The sequence below is a fragment of the Stomoxys calcitrans genome, chromosome 3, assembly GCF_963082655.1.
Source record: "Stomoxys calcitrans chromosome 3, idStoCalc2.1, whole genome shotgun sequence".
NCBI classification, from domain to species: Eukaryota; Metazoa; Arthropoda; class Insecta; order Diptera; family Muscidae; genus Stomoxys; species Stomoxys calcitrans.
The window spans coordinates 126,741,594-126,757,683 of NC_081554.1; the positions used below are offsets into that span (position 1 = coordinate 126,741,594).

General features: G+C 38.3%; 1 protein-coding gene across 1 annotated transcript in view; it reads left to right on the forward strand.

Annotated features, from left to right (window-relative positions):
• The window catches only part of LOC106092864 (alpha-tocopherol transfer protein), a 36,647-nt gene that overhangs the window by 9,685 nt on the left and 10,872 nt on the right, over window positions 1-16,090 (forward strand). The window lies entirely within an intron of this gene.

A 16,090-nucleotide genomic window follows, 5' to 3' on the forward strand; every position in this document is an offset into this window, starting at 1 on the left:
TTCTTGAGCCTCTGGAGGGCGCAATTTTTATCCGATTTGGCTGAAATTTTGCTCTAAGTGTTTTATTATGCCAACAACTGTGCTAAGTATTTTTCAAATCGGTTCATAACCTGATATAGCTCCCATATAAACCGATCTCGGATCTTGACTTCTTGAACCGCTAGAGGGTGCAATAATTATCCCATTTGCCTGAAATTTCACATGAGGTGTTTTGTTATAACTCTAACAACTGGTTCAAATCGGTTCATAACCTGATATGCTTCCATATAATCCGATCACGGGTCTTGATTTCATGTGCTTCTAGAGGCCGACTTTATTACCCGATTTGCTGAAATTTTGCGTGAAGTGTTTTGGTTTGGCCGTCAACAACTGCGCCAAGTATTGCCCAAATCGGTTCACAACCTGATATAGCTCCAATATAAAGCGATCTCCTGATTAAACTTGTTGAGCCTCTAGCGGGAGAAATTATTATACGATTTGGTTGAAATTTTGTCCAAAAACTACTACAACGACCTTAAACATAGGTGTTAAATATGGCCTGAATCGGTCCATAACCTGATTTAGCATATAAACAGATCTCCCAATTTTATTTCTTGAGCCACTATAGGGCGCATTCTTCATATTCGATTTGGCTGAAATATAAGATTCGGGTTGGCCGAACTTTGCACGCTTTTGTTTGAAATACGGTTCGGCCAGAAAATTTCTCGTTATAAAACTTATACAATATAATAAAATAGATTTCACACTACCGTTGAAGATTCTGACTTTTGTGTTATGTGCGATGTCAATGCATCTCCAACCTTTGATGAGATTGAGAAAGGCGCTTCTAGCTTTGTTGATACGTACGTGTATGTCTGCCTCTGATCCTCCGCCCTTTGTTATTTTGCTGCCAAGATAGGAGAGGTTGTCAACGCCTTCAATGACATAGTCGTTTATAGTGTCTGGTGGCAGATTTGATGTTCCTATCCTCATCAATTTGGTCTTTGCTATGTTTATCCTCAGGCCTATTTTGGCAGAATTTTCATTCAATCGTTCCAGTTTCGCCTTTATGTGCTCTAAGCAATTCGTAAAGAGGCATACATCATCCGCGTAGTCGATATCTCCAAGGAAGTCGTTAATAACCCAGCATATGCCATGGGGTGCCTTAGCATTAGTTACTTCTACTACGGAGGCTAATAAAACTAAAAATAGTGCCGGAGACAGGATGCAACCCTGCTTCACTATTTGCCGATCCCGAGGCTCTCTTTTTTTATATTAGTGCCACTTTTTTTTAGGGATGCCCTTATTCAACAGCTTGCTCCACATAGAACTTCGCGAAACTGTGTCAAAAGCACGCTCGAAGTCGATGAATAAAAGGTATAGATGTGTATTATGTTCTGCCTGTTCCTTCCTCATAATGCTGTCCAGTGCAGGCGAAATACGCTGCAAAAGAAGACTTGCCATCACTTGACTTGCTATGATGTCCAGACGGTGAACCCAATTTTCGACGGTTTCGTGTTCGATATTCGTACGAAGTTCATAAATCGTCGCTGGCTTGTTGGCGTAGACCAAAGACTAGAAATAGTCTAACGGCGACAAATCTCACTACCGAGGCGGAAAATCTACTGGACCATTTCTTAAATAACACGTTCTCCGAACTTGGTTTCCAATTAATTGATTGTGACATTTGCTGTGTGGCTTGTGGCGCCGTCCTGTTGGAACCACATGTCCTCCAAGTCCATATCATCCTATTGGGGCCAAAAATATGCTAATATCATTGAACGGAAGCGATTCCCATTCACAGTAACGTGCCGGCCTTGATCATCACGGAAGAAGTATGGTCCAATGACGCCGCCGGCCCATAAACGGCACTAAACCGTAATTTTTTTGGAATACAATTCCCCTTCCCCAAAACACCCCCCAAAACAGGACTTATTTACTGACCATGAGAATATGGGGCTTAAATAAAAGGTATTTGAGTGTAGAATTAGAATCTGATATCCAACAACAGGATCAAGTGTTTGGGGGGCCGCCTCTACCCAAAAACCTCCCCCAAAGGGGACACATTTACGACTTTGGGAGTAAAGCAGGAATCTGATATCAATATTTGGGAAAAGTGTCTATGGGGCCACCCCACCCCTACAACACCACCCAAATAGTAAGTATTTGCTGACTTTTGCAATATGAGGCTCAAATAAGAGGGTTTTTAGAGTGGATCCGCCCATCCCCCAAAACACCCCCCAAGCCGGTCATGTTTGCCGACTACGAAAATATGGGGCTCAAATTAAAGGTATTTGGGTGTAGACCACGTATCTGATATCAACATTAGGGACCAACTGTCTAGGGGACGTCCCACCACTATAACAACCCCCAAATAGGACGTATTTGCTCACCAAGACAATTTGGGTCGTAAAGAGAGTGGAACTAAATATTTATAGTTTTTAGGGCCAATACCCAAACCGGACCATTGGTGACTTTTGCAATAAGGAGTTTAAACGAGATAAGAAAACGAATTTGATATCCAATTTTGAGGGCAATAGAAATATGGGGTTCAAATAAATGATATATAGATATATGAGCACGTTGCTGATATATTTTCCGGGCTAAGTGTTTGGGCGACCACCCCAGTCCCCAAAACACCCCTAAATCGGCCATATTTACCGCCCATGTCAATGTGGAGATTAAATGAAAGGTATTGGGGGGTAGAGCAATAATTGATACCCACTTTTGGGACCAATTTTCTGGGTGTCAACCCCTTTCCCAAAATACCCCACAAGCAGCAATCTTTTAGTGACCATCTCAAATGGGGGTCAAATAAAGGTATTTGGGAGCAGAATACGAATTTGATATCCAAATTTAGGACCATGTATTTAGGGCATCACCCCTTCCCCAAAACACTCCGCATAGGGTAAAAATTTTTCGACCATGCCAATAGGTGGTATTTAAGATTAGAAAAAAAATTTGATAACCTATTTTGGGCCATGTGTTTGGGGGACGCCTCATCGTATAACTCCCCTAAACCAATGGTAATATGGGGTTTAAATAAATGGTTTTTGAAAGAAGAGTATGATGCTGATATTTTTTCAGGGCCATGTGCCTGGGGGACAACCTCACCCCCGAAAACACCCCTAAATCAGATATGATGAGAGTAGCGGGCTGAAATAAAGTATTTTATGAATGGAGTACACTTACATCCAAACTTAAATGTGTAGACCAATAAAGATCATATGGGATTCGGACAAAGGCACTTATATTGTTAAGGAATTAGTCAAGCGATATACTATATTCGTAGCATGGTATTTCACTAAAAGCTCTTTAATTGTCGAAAATAAATATTCCAAGGAAACTTTTGTTTCATATAAAGTAAAAGAAGGCGCAGCGGAGCGGGCCCGGGTCAGCTAGTTATAAATAAAAATAAATTCTGCCGATTTTTTTTACAAAAATCACCAATATACCACTTTTGGGCAAAGTTGGTTTCAAAATCAGCATTTTTTAATAAATTTGCTGTGGAGGCTACAAATATTGTAAGATTAGGGCATTGAACTCGAGGGGTTTTTCCGACTTTTTTTTAATAAGAATTTGCCTATTTTGAAGTAAATGTATCACCCGTTTAGGTTGACATATCTTGTTTAAATTTCACTTTAAAGCATCAACAAGATGTCAATATGTCTACAATATGGTAAAATCGTTGCAAATTTTGCCACGAATTCAAAATTATGCTTAAAAATAAAAATCGAGTCACAAATGCATTCGTATATTGCAAAATACGAAGCCAGTATCGTCCAAAATTTCAACAAATAAAAATTAAAACTCGTATATCCCCAAAACCAGGGAAGATATTGTTCAACTTAAGCTGACTTTCTTTAAAAAAAAAGAATTTTGAAAATCGGACCACAAATGATTTGACAGCCCGAACAATTTTTCGAAATATTCCGAAATACCGAAATTTTGCAAACAATCTCGCTAACACCTCAGCTCTAACCATTTCAAATTTCAAAGGGATATCTCTACCCGTTCCCACATGGCATATATTTTTCAGGAGGTTTTTTTCGGCTAAATACCACTGTGCAAAGGTTGGGCGTAGCCGTAGAGTGGTCACAACGAGCATGTGATCACTATCGATGTCAGCTTCTCGTCTAGTTTTTAGATCCATCAGCGTGCCCACAAAGAGTTTGATAATAAGTACGTGATCGATTTGATTATGCATATTTCCATCTGGTGATTCCCAAGTATATTTGAATATATTTTTATGGGGGGATTTTGTGCCACCAATCAAGAGTTTTTTCTTGCGCAGAAATTATCCAATCTGTTGGCATTGTCATTCCTAGTTTCGCCAAGTCCTTGTATTCTCATGATTGATGGTAGATTATTGTTGTTATTCCCTACTTGGCATTGAAATCTCCCATAGCAAGATTAACGACTTATTTTGGTAGAGAGCGTGTCACTGAGTCGAGTTGGGAATAGAGTTGATCCTTTGTTTCGTCGTCATCGGTTCGGTTGGCGCGTAGCATTGTTTAATAGATATTTTGAGAAATTTTGCATTTAATCTTGCCATCATGATGCGTTCAGATATGATATTGTATAGATCGCATCGCTTTCGGCTACGGTAAAAGTCCGACCTCATTTATTTGATGGATTTTATTGCCTGAAAATATGAAGTGGTAGCCACCTTGAAGATCCATAGTTCCTGAGTTCGGCCATCATACTTCACTTAAACCGAGGATGTCTAGGTTGTAGTTTGACTCCTCGTTCTGGACTTCATAAAGTCTCGTGATTCTGAGAGATTTCTGACGTTCCATGTTTCATTCATAAACCGTGTTCTGAATCCACTGGTCGCTGCCAGTAACCCTCCAGACCGGGTTTTCTTGATGGTGGGTCTTCTGAAGATCTGTGAGCCCCACCGTTGGCCATTTCATTTGGCTCATCCGCTGCCGACCCAATTGCACGAACACATTGTCTTCGTATTCGTATCCGTGACGCCCCCTGCTTGAGCTGACTTGTTGGTTCGCCCCGCAATATTTGTTTCTGCGGTACCACCACCTGGGGAGGCGTCCGAAGCTTAGTATAATCGAAATTGGCTGATATCTTGATGTGGCCCCCATATAAATCGATCGCTTGAATTGACTTTTTGAGTCTCTAGAGGATGCAATTACAATCCGATTTGTTCATATCGGTCCATAACTTGCTAAAGCTCCTATATATATGAAAACGTCATTAAAAGAACATGTACCATGCGATCCATTGTGGTGTGTATACAAGATTACTCGCACTTTTTAAACCCACTATACTAATCTCACAATTCGTTTGTAACACATCGAAATATCCACCGGCTAACCCATCAAGTATATATATTCTTGATCGTCACGACATTTAATTCGATGAAGCATATCCGTCCGTTTATGAAAATCACGATAGTGGTCGGATGAATAAAGATAACCGCTTGAAATTTTTTAATAGATTCTTGTTTATATAGCTGGTTGGGGATTGACAATGGGCCAAATTGGCTGCCATATAAAATGGATCTTTGACTTGACTTCTTGAGGCTTTAGAAGCAGCAACTTGTATTCGATTAGGACCAAATACGGTCCAAATCAGACTATATCCTAATATAGCTCCTATATAAACCTATCACCTGAATTGACGACTTGGGCAAATTCGGCTTCCCGGGCGACCAAGCTTCATTTGGTCGTTCAGACGACTTTGGTTTCTGAAAGAGACCAAATGCAACGTAAATAGGACAAGTTATATTTTTATAGAATATATGGTGACGCAAACACAATTTATTTGAAGGGTCACAATGCAAAACAAGAGCTTCCCACATTCTTATCAATTTATATATACTCAATACTTGTATATTTTGGAGCAAGCACTATACTCTCTTTGTAATAAAATAATAATAAATAAATAAATATAATTAATAAAAGGTTCACGTTGGCTTATGGCTATTGATAAGCCTTTCATTTGTACAGAAAAACATATGTAAACTTTCTAAACAAAATAAAATAAGTAATTTGTGTTCTTAAATCCAATAAATGGCATACGCTGCATAGTTATAAAATATATGACTTATGAACTCATGTAGGCCAAGATCTACTGACAATGGAGATGGTGAAATCCCCATGCAAAATAACATGTGATTAATTATCAACGTATTGTGGACAATAAAGAGTAGAACATCCAGCGAACTACTCAAACACAAACACCTTGCCTATGCCTGCACGTGTTCGAGCATAAAAAAGAAGAATCCTTCGATGCCAAAACGGACACATTGGCGGTATGTATTGACATCGAGAGTGCTTTTTAACAATGTCCGGACCGACACACCGATCCAATCCTTAGACCAGTAACGGGTGGAACGGGTCCTTAGAGACTGGATAACCAATATGTTAAGGAACAGGTTGATAAATTGTGGGTCCCATGACATAAAGATACGGGAATTTTATCGCTGCTCTCATGGGTGATCACCACAAATAACATTTACGTCTGCCGACTGAGGAGGGATTTGAACCCGTCTGCTACGCAAACGATGTTATAACTTGCTTCTCAGGGGCAAGAATCCGAATTAGCATGCAGATAGGTCGAAAGGATCTTGGAGATGGCATACGACTGGACTAGACCTAGGGGTCTCAATGTTAACCCAGACGAAGGTGGACTAATTTGACACTCCATGTTTGTTGAAAAAAAAAACGATTTCGATATCCGACAAGGTTAAATAATTAGGTGTGATCTTGGACTGGGGACTGAATTGAAAGTGTCACATACAGGAGCATACCGAGAAGGCTCACAGATGGAAGGCACCATGCAGACGGGCTCGAAATGGGGCCTGAATCCGAGGATAGTCCATTGGCCCTAAAAAACTAACCTACGCCTCTGTAGTTTAGTGGACTGCGATGGAGAAAAAGTGAAACGTAAGGATATTTGTTGTCTTGGTATAGCCCCGCATGAGGACTAGATATCGGACTCATAGACATACAGATTAAGTATGAGGCAACCACTGCAGCTAAACCCAAAAAAATGAGTATGATGATATCAGCAAATACTGCCTGCTGCATATAAATCAAAATTACTTTGACTTTTGCAGAAAAACTTTCCAAACTTTTGAACTTCTTGACGATTTTTAAAGCATTTGCTAATTATTATTATACTTTTTTTGCAGTTTCAGGCGTAAACTTTTTGTTCAAAGGCATTAATAATATTTTAGAAGGTATTTTATCTTCTGTTACTTCAAATCGTTGAAAGATTATGAAATTGCAGAAATTTAGTTAGCATTTTACGCTATATAACCTTAAAATTTTTTTGCCAACTTTCAACTATTTACTTTTGAAAACAGCAGTAAATGTTTGCTGTTTTAGAAAGAAATTATTGCTTTCCAATTTTCAGCAGAGTCTCTGTTGGCACAGGAAATTTTTTTGTTGTTTTTACTAACAAATTTGTTTAGATGCATGATACAGGTCACACTATCGCGGTGTATTCGGCGACGATAGGAAGCATGGAAGGAATGGAAGAGGTTTCCGATCGGATATCTGAGACGATACTTGAGCTCGAGTGCTAGGCACTGCTGCCAGAGGCACAGTCTTGGATTGACGGAACTCTGGCATTTCTATCTGGAAGTTCATGCTACACGGCTGGATCGAAGCCGCCCGGTGGAGGGGAGGCCACCTTAATGCAGAGGTTAGCATGTCCGCCAATGACGCTGAAAGCTTGGGTTCGAATGCTGGCGAGAAAAATGTTCGTGGTTATTCCCTCCTAATGCTGGCGACATTTGTGAGTATGCCGTGTTAAAACTTCTCCCCAAAGAGGTGTCGCGCTGCCGCAAGCCGTTCGAATTCGGTTCTAAGAAGGAGGTTACTTACCATTGAGCTTAAGCTTGGATGGACAGCACATATTGATATGTGAGAACTTTGCCTCTATTCTTTAATGCTATGTTCATGGGCAAATTTGCATTTACCCATTGGCGGAATTTGTAATTGTAATTACATGGCATAGTACCTCACAAATTGTGGCCAAAATAAGGAGGGGACCATGGATTTTAGCATAATGGACAATTATGTTAATAGAAATTTAGCTCTATATGAACTTCAATTTCGCCAAATAATAATATATTTTATAACGGAAAATATTTCTTAAATACTTTTAGAAGCATTTTTTGCAGATCTGCAAATGCAAATTTGCCCATGAACAGGGACAAACTTCTCACATATCAATGAGTGTTGTCCGATTCAAGTTTTAAGTACAATGATAAGGGAACTCCTTTTTTAGTAGAACTTTGAAAATAATTATTGAAGAAATTGTGTCTGAGTCGATAATTCTTTGAGCGATCAAAATTTTGGCTACCTGGCTTTCCTGTGGGATGGGAGTACACAAATTAACTTTAAATGCAATATACAATGCACTTTGGTGCCTATAACCCATTTTTTGGCCAAAAGAAAAATTTGAATTTTTTTAAGTATTTTCGGTTTATTGCAATAGAAAACACTTTAAAAAGGAGCGATACGCCAGTTTTTGTTAAAAATTATAACAAATTATACGTTTGGGGATAATTTGTTCTACTTAACTTTGATAAATTACATACTTTAAAGTTAGTTATAAAACAAAGTAAAACCCCAAATTAAAGGTACTTACAAGCCCTTTGAGAAGCATATACATAAGTTGCGACCTTGACGCTGTTTGAGAGAAATGAGCTGTTTTTAATATAAATATTTTTTCTTTAAGAAAAAGCTTATAAAAGTGATGTGAAACTAAACAAGTAAAAAGGCGTTAAGTTCGGCCGGGCCGAACTTTGGATATATGTAAACCACCTTTTGTCAAAATCCGGTGCAAAACTGACACCTTACGCCCCATAGCAGCTATATCAACATATGTTCCGATTTGGACCAAATACTAATAAGTAAAAGTCATTGTTCAATTGTATATAACAAAATATTGGTCCTTTCAGTAGTTATATCTAAAAATAAACCGATCTGAACTATATACGACACGGATGTCGAAAAGCATAACATAAGTCAGTGTGTCAAATTTCAGTGCATTCGGATTAAAAATGCGCCTTTTATTGGGCCAAGACTTTAAATCGAAAGATTGGTCTATATGGCAGCTATATGCAAATCTTGATCGATCTAGACCAAATTGCAGAAAAATGTAGAGGGGCTTAATTTAACTCTTTGTCCCAAATTTTGGCAACATCGGACAATAAATGCGCTTTTTATGGCCCCAAAACCTAACACCGAGAGATCGGTCTATATGACAGCTATATCGAAATCTGGACCGATCTGTGCGATAATGCAGAAGTATGTCAAGGGGCTTAACTTAACTCACAGTCCCAAATTTCGGCGACATCGGACAATAAATGCGCCTTTTATGGGCCTAAGACCCTTAATCGGAGGATCGGTCTATATGGCAGCTATATCCAAATCTGGACCGATCTGAACGAAATTGACGAAGGATGTCGAAGGGCCTAACAAAACTCACTGTCCCAAATTTCAGCAAAATCGGATAATAAATGTGGCTTTTATGGGTCTAAGACCCAAAATCGGAGGGTCCGTCTATATGGCAGCTGTATCCAAATCTGGGCCGATCTGGGCCAAATTGGCGAAGGATGCTGAAGGGCCTAACACAACTCACCGCCCCAAAATTCAGCTAAATCGGATAATGTGGCTTTTATGGGCCTAAGACCCTAAATTTGAGGATCGGTCTATATGGCAGCTATATCCAAATCTGAACCGGTCTGAGCCAAATTGACGGAGGACGTCGGAGGGCCTAACACAACTCACTGTCCCAAATTTCAGCAAAATCGGATAATAAATGTGGCTTTTATGGGCCTAAGACCCTAAATCGGCGGATCGGTCTATATGGGGGCTATATCAAGATACAGTCCGATATAGGCCATCTTCGAACTTAACCTGCTTATGGACAAAAAAAGATTCTGTGCAAAGTTTAAGCTCAATATCTCTATTTTTGAAGACTGTAGCGTGATTTCAACAGACAGACGGACGGACATGTCTAGATCGTCTTAGATTTTTACGCTGATCAAGAATATATATACTTTATAGGGTCGGAAATGGATATTTCGATGTGTTGCAAACGGAATGACAAAATGAATATACCCCTTATCCGTCGGTGGTGGGTATAAAAAGTACAAACAAGTAAAAGCGTGGTAAGTTCGGCCGGGCCGAATCTTATATACCTTCCACCATGGATCGCATTTGTCGAGTTCTTTTCCCGGTTTCTCTTTTTAAGCAAACAAAGGACAGAGGAAAAGAATTGCTAAGCTAATTAAATAGAATTTAATGTTGGATACCATAGTAGGGTCATTGTATAAAATTTCAGCCAAATCGAATAAGAATTGCGCCCTTTAGGGGCTCAAGAATTAAAATAGGGAGATAGATTCATATGAGAGCTGTATAAGGCTATAGATCGATTCAGACCATATTTGGCATGTATGTTGGAGGTCATGGGAGAAGCCGTTGAACAAAATTTCAGCCAAATCAGATTATAATCGCGCCCTCTAGTGGCTCAAGAAGTCAAAATCCAAGATCAGTTTATATGGCAGCTATATCAAATTATGGACCGATATGACTCAATCGACCTACACTAATAAGAAGTATTTGTTCAAAATTTCAAGCGGCTAAATTTACTCCTTCGAAAGTTAGCGTCCTTTTGACAGACAGACGGACGGCCATGACTGGATCGACTTAAAATATCATGACGATCAAGAATATACATATTTTGTGTGGTCTTAGACGAAAATTTCGAGGAGTTACAAAGAGAATGACGAAATTAGTATATCCCCATCTTATGGTGGAGAGTATAAAAGGGAGATTTTTTTTTTTTACTTAAAAGCTTATAGCAAAAACGTAAACTACATGCAATCGTTAGAAGTTTCACCGAAGAGACCATGTATCTAAAATAAATTCCTAATCCCCGTCTCTCGACTTCGAAATTTGTTTCCTATTCTTTTGATATTCGATATTCCTGTGGTCAAGGTACAGGCTACATTTGTTGTTCGATTTTCGTAATATTTTGCACAAGCCACTTTTTTGTCCAAAGACGAACGCTATTGCTTATAAAATCGGTTCAGATTTAGATATAGCTCCCATATATATCTTTCATCCAATATGGCTGTTTAAGGCTGTAGTAGCCACAATATTGGTCCGATCTTTACACAAGACGTTCTATTTATTGTTGCAACATGTGTGCATAAATTTATGAAAATCGGTTGAGTTTTAGATAAACCTCCTATTCATATCTTTCTTCCCATATGACACTTTTAGGCTCTACACACTTTTTGGAGCATTAAATAGAACGTCTTGCGGAACATTTTGTAAAGATCGTACCAAAATTGTGGCTACTACAGCCTTAAAAGGACATATCGGATGAATGCTTATATATGCGTCAAAATCAATAGCGTTCGTCCTTGGACCACAAAAGTGACTGGCAAAAAAGTGACTTTAAGTCACAAGTCTACGTTGCAAAATTTTACGTTAATCTTTGGCTCAGGCCTCGGACCCTCTAATTTTTTTTCTAAAGATAAATTTCAACAAAATTTTTTCTAAAGGAATTTTTTGAGATTCTTTCAAGACAAAATTAAAAGTGGCCAAATTTTCCAGAGACAACATTTCAATGAAATTTTCGGTCAAACTAAAGTTTTTAAAGTTTTTAAAGAGTTTTTAAAGACAAAAATATAAAAAATTTTTTGTGTAGACACAATTTCAATAAATTTTTTCTTAATGAAAATTAAATTTTTTTGCTGAGGCCCGGGCCACGCCAAATAATTTATTATAGCGACAACATTTTAATGATTTTTTTAAGGCTACATTTTAATGAAATTTTTTAAAGACCAAATAGTAATGAAATTTATTCTTTACACAAAATTTTAATAAATTTTTTTCTAAACACATAATGAAATTAAATTTTCTCTAAAGACAAAAATGCAATGAAATTATTTCTAGATACGAATAAATTTTTTTCTAAAGACAAAATTTCAGTGAACAATTCTGGAAAGGCAACATTTGGCCATGCCCGGGCTACCTTGGCATTATTTTTTAGAGACATTTAAATTAAATTTTCTATAAACACAAAATTTCAAAGAAAATATTTTAATGCAATTTGCTCTAAATACAAAATGTCAATGAAATTTTCTCTTAAAGGCTGGTACTATGTTCGTTTTTCACCGTTGAAACCCATGTTTTTCGCGATTCGTTTTTAGAAACACTACAGGAATTTAAATTTATAAAAATTTTGCCATAAGTTTGACTGAATGAAATCAGCAAGTTTTTTTGCTTTAAAATCTATTGTCAAAAAAATATTGCGAAACGCGAACGTAATACCTTCTTTAAAACGAAATTTCAGTCAAAATATTTCTAAAGACAAAATTTCAAAAAAAGGAAATATTTAAAAAAAAAGTAAGACAAACTTTCAATAATATTTGTAATTAAGACATTTCAATAAAAATTTTCAAAGATTAACTTCCAATAATTTTTTCCGAGAGACAACATTTTATAAAACTTTTTTAAAAACCAAATCTTATATAATCTTAAATAAAGTTTTCTAATCAACAGAATTCATAAAAAAATTCATTGAAAAAATTTTTATTTTTTTTAAGACAAAATTATAATGAAGAAAATGTTAAAGAAACTTTTTTTTACAAAATTTTTATGACATATTGGCTACAAACAACAAATACTGTCATCTGTTTCCGTGCATCTTAAAAAAATTCTAAAAAAAAATTGCAATCAAACCTATGATAAAATTATAATCCAACGTTTTCTAAGACAAAGTTTTTCTAAAAATTTTCCTACAGACACAATTAAAAAAAATTGGTTTTAAAACACACAAAATTTTATGAAATATTTCTTAAAAATTTAAATAAATTTTTTTTTTCAAAAATTTTTTTTAGAAACAATATTTCAATAACTTATTTTCCTAAAATAAAATTTTAATAACAATGTCTGTAAGGAGCAAAATGTAAAATATTTGTGATTTTGTAAACCAAATATTATTAATAATTTTCTTTAAAGTTATTTTTTTCATAAAATTTTCCCAAAAGACAAACATTTAACAAAATTTTCTCGAAGGACAACCATTTATCAAAATTTTCTCATAAGACTTAAATTTGGCATTATATATGATTTCTTTCAAGAAAATCTCAATATTGTTATACACATGATGGCTCATTTAATTTAAAAACTAGCGAAAAATATAAATTTTTACAATATTCAACAAAAAAAAATCGTCAACAAAATACTAACCAAACTTACTTAAAGGGATTGAAATAACAGAGAAATTTTTGTGCCCTCGAAATTTTATATCGAATTTCAAGTTTATAGGTGTCGGCAAGGCGTATTTATCAGGTGACCGCATCAACCCAGCTGAGAGAATTTGATATGGCAAGTCATTTTCGAATTCGCCGTATAAAAATATAAACTTCAAAATAAATAATTTATAAATTGTGTTTGCTGCTGCTGTGGTTTTTAAACTTAGGGTATATAATGCGTCTAGCAAATTCATCCACTATCAGTTTCACTCAGGGAACTTAGGTCTATTGTGTCGCCCCGAAAGATTCAAAAAGCGCAGAAGTCGATAAGGAGCCAACATGCATTACAAAACGGCCAGGAGGTCTAGAGAAGCTACCTCCAAGAATGGCGAAAGGACTTTTGCATCAAGATAATTTAAACAGGAAAATAGATTTTGTGTAGCCATAATCCTTCACCTACTATCGTTCAGGTTCCCAAAGTAGATGCTCTTAAATACGCCTTGGGTGTCGGTAATTATTTTATTTTTTAGATAAAAGCAGATAAAGTGATGCCAGGTATGCTCCACCGTCTCCCTGTCTCACCACTGTTGCATCCGACGTTGACAATTCAAATTTCTATGACAAATATCGCAGGTCCTCGGCCGAATGCCAGTGATAGCATAAAATAATTGGTAGTTGATATGGTTTAGTCCAGAGACTTTGTTCCGGGTCGTCCATGGATCCTGAATTAAGGCAATATGAATCTTGCCCTTGCTGATTTTCTCCATCAGAGCGTGTGTAGCAGTCTCGCTCCGGTAGAGGTTTATCTGGATTACCTCAATCATTGGTCCTTCAGTAAATGGGCATCTTGGGAGTAGGTGTTGATCTCATCGTCTGCTCCCTGTTCTTTAGACTGCAGTGACTTTCCTGCCACTGCACGGCCTGATGTCATCGTTTTAGGTTCATTGCCTAGTCTAGTCTTTCGATTTTTTTTTAAAAGTCGGTAATGGTTCCATCGTCGGGTCCCTGTTCGTTAAGCTTTATTGGGTTTCCATTCCCTGTTATGCCTGGTGTTTTAATACTAGGATCTTTGCCTATCTTAGCCTTCCGAATCTTAAGTAAATGGGCTTCTTGGGAGTAGGTGATGGTACCATCAACGGCTCCCTGTTGGTTAGGTTGCATTGAGTCTCCTGTCGCTGCGCTGCCTAATGTTTCAATATTAGGATCTTTACCTATCCCAGTATTCCGAATCTTTAAGTTGGTGATAGGTCCGTCGTCAGGTTCCTGTTTGGTAGGCTGTGTTAGGTCTCTCGCCTCTACACTACCTGATATTTAAATATTAGGATCATAGCGTCTTTCCAATATTGAAAGATGCCGTGATGGTCTCGTTGTCGGCCCCCTGTTTGTTGGACGGTGTTGTGTCACCTGCCACTGCACAGCCTGGTGTCGCAGAATGAAAATTTCTGCCTATCCTAGTCTTCCCAATCTTGAAAAAGAAAGCTTTGCTCCCGCAGTGCACCATGCCTTTAGTCTTAGCCAAACTCGTCACGGAGACTTGATCAATTCCAAACACAAAGAGAGTTCCTTCCTCCTTCTCCTCTCTGTGGAAGACCAACCACTTCTCTGCGACCAAACCTTGGTTTTGCATGCCCAAGAATCCCAACATGCGTTCCGTCGCAAATTTACTGCCCCATCCCTTGATGAAGACCGTAGCCTTTGTGAGCTGGGGGATATCCACCTTTCTCACAAGGTCGAGCTTTGCACCCTCCCAGGGAGCGTGAATACTTCCGCCGACGCAAAACGCAGCGTAAAGATGTCCCCTCTAAACTCGCAGCTTATCATTTGTATGGGTGGACCCCCTACAGAGTTCCACACATGTTCGAAAAACCTATCGTTAACCAGATCCTCCACTTGGGACCGATGATCTGGTGGAATCCTACCGGATGCACAGCCAATATTGATGACTGCATAAGTCAGTTCATCTCTCTTGTGCTTCCTTGTCACTCTGACGTAAGAGGGCGGCTCCTTACTATTCTCAGCGACCATCTTCCCCTTCCGTGATGGCTGTGGCCTTTTGGAAGTCGCAGTCCTCTATGAAAACTCAGGGGTCGTGCGCGCTTCCTTTGTTCCTGTTCCAATTTTGTCCACCTCCGCAGGACTCAGTCTGAAGTCTCCAATGCTGGATGGCTGGCTTGCTTTTCCCACAGTACTTTAAAGCGGGGAGCACTTTTTCTTCTTCAGTATTTTAGCAGTGTTATGCTGTTTGGGAGATTTGATTCTTTTTCCAGCTTCCGTAGAAGTGTTCTATCCCTTCCAGCATCCTGAAATTTTGCCCAATTACGCTGCCGGAACACACTCCTCTGTCTCCTTCGTCGTGTATCGGATCGATTTCTCGGTCTGCTTCTGAGCTTAGCAAAGCCTCACTTTTGCCGTCTCCCGATGCCCTCATCTCTCGATTCGGCTGCGATGACTGTTTCATTGACACTGTCGCTGTCTGAATCCGAGTCGGAAACTCCATTTACTTAAAGACTGGGAACGAACTGTGCATCCCTTTGGTTTATCCTTCTCTTCCTCATTTATTAGTCTGACGACTAGTTGTGCGCTTGAAGCATTACTCTCGACTACAGGTGCCAAGGCACTAACACCTATAGGAGGGGAGGACAACATGCTGCGGTCTGACGCCACCACCGCAGATGTTGAGTCTTTGGAGTCCATTTCTAGCCTCTCCAAAAGGCTTTAAAATTTTTTCGTAATAGTACCCATTCCGAGATACGAATATATATTTATTTTTTTCTTTGAGGAGCGAAATACGTCCGCTTCACTCAACGGTTATTTTTTAAGTTTTAAGAGCGCACAACAAGCCGATTACTGGCTTAGGTGTAT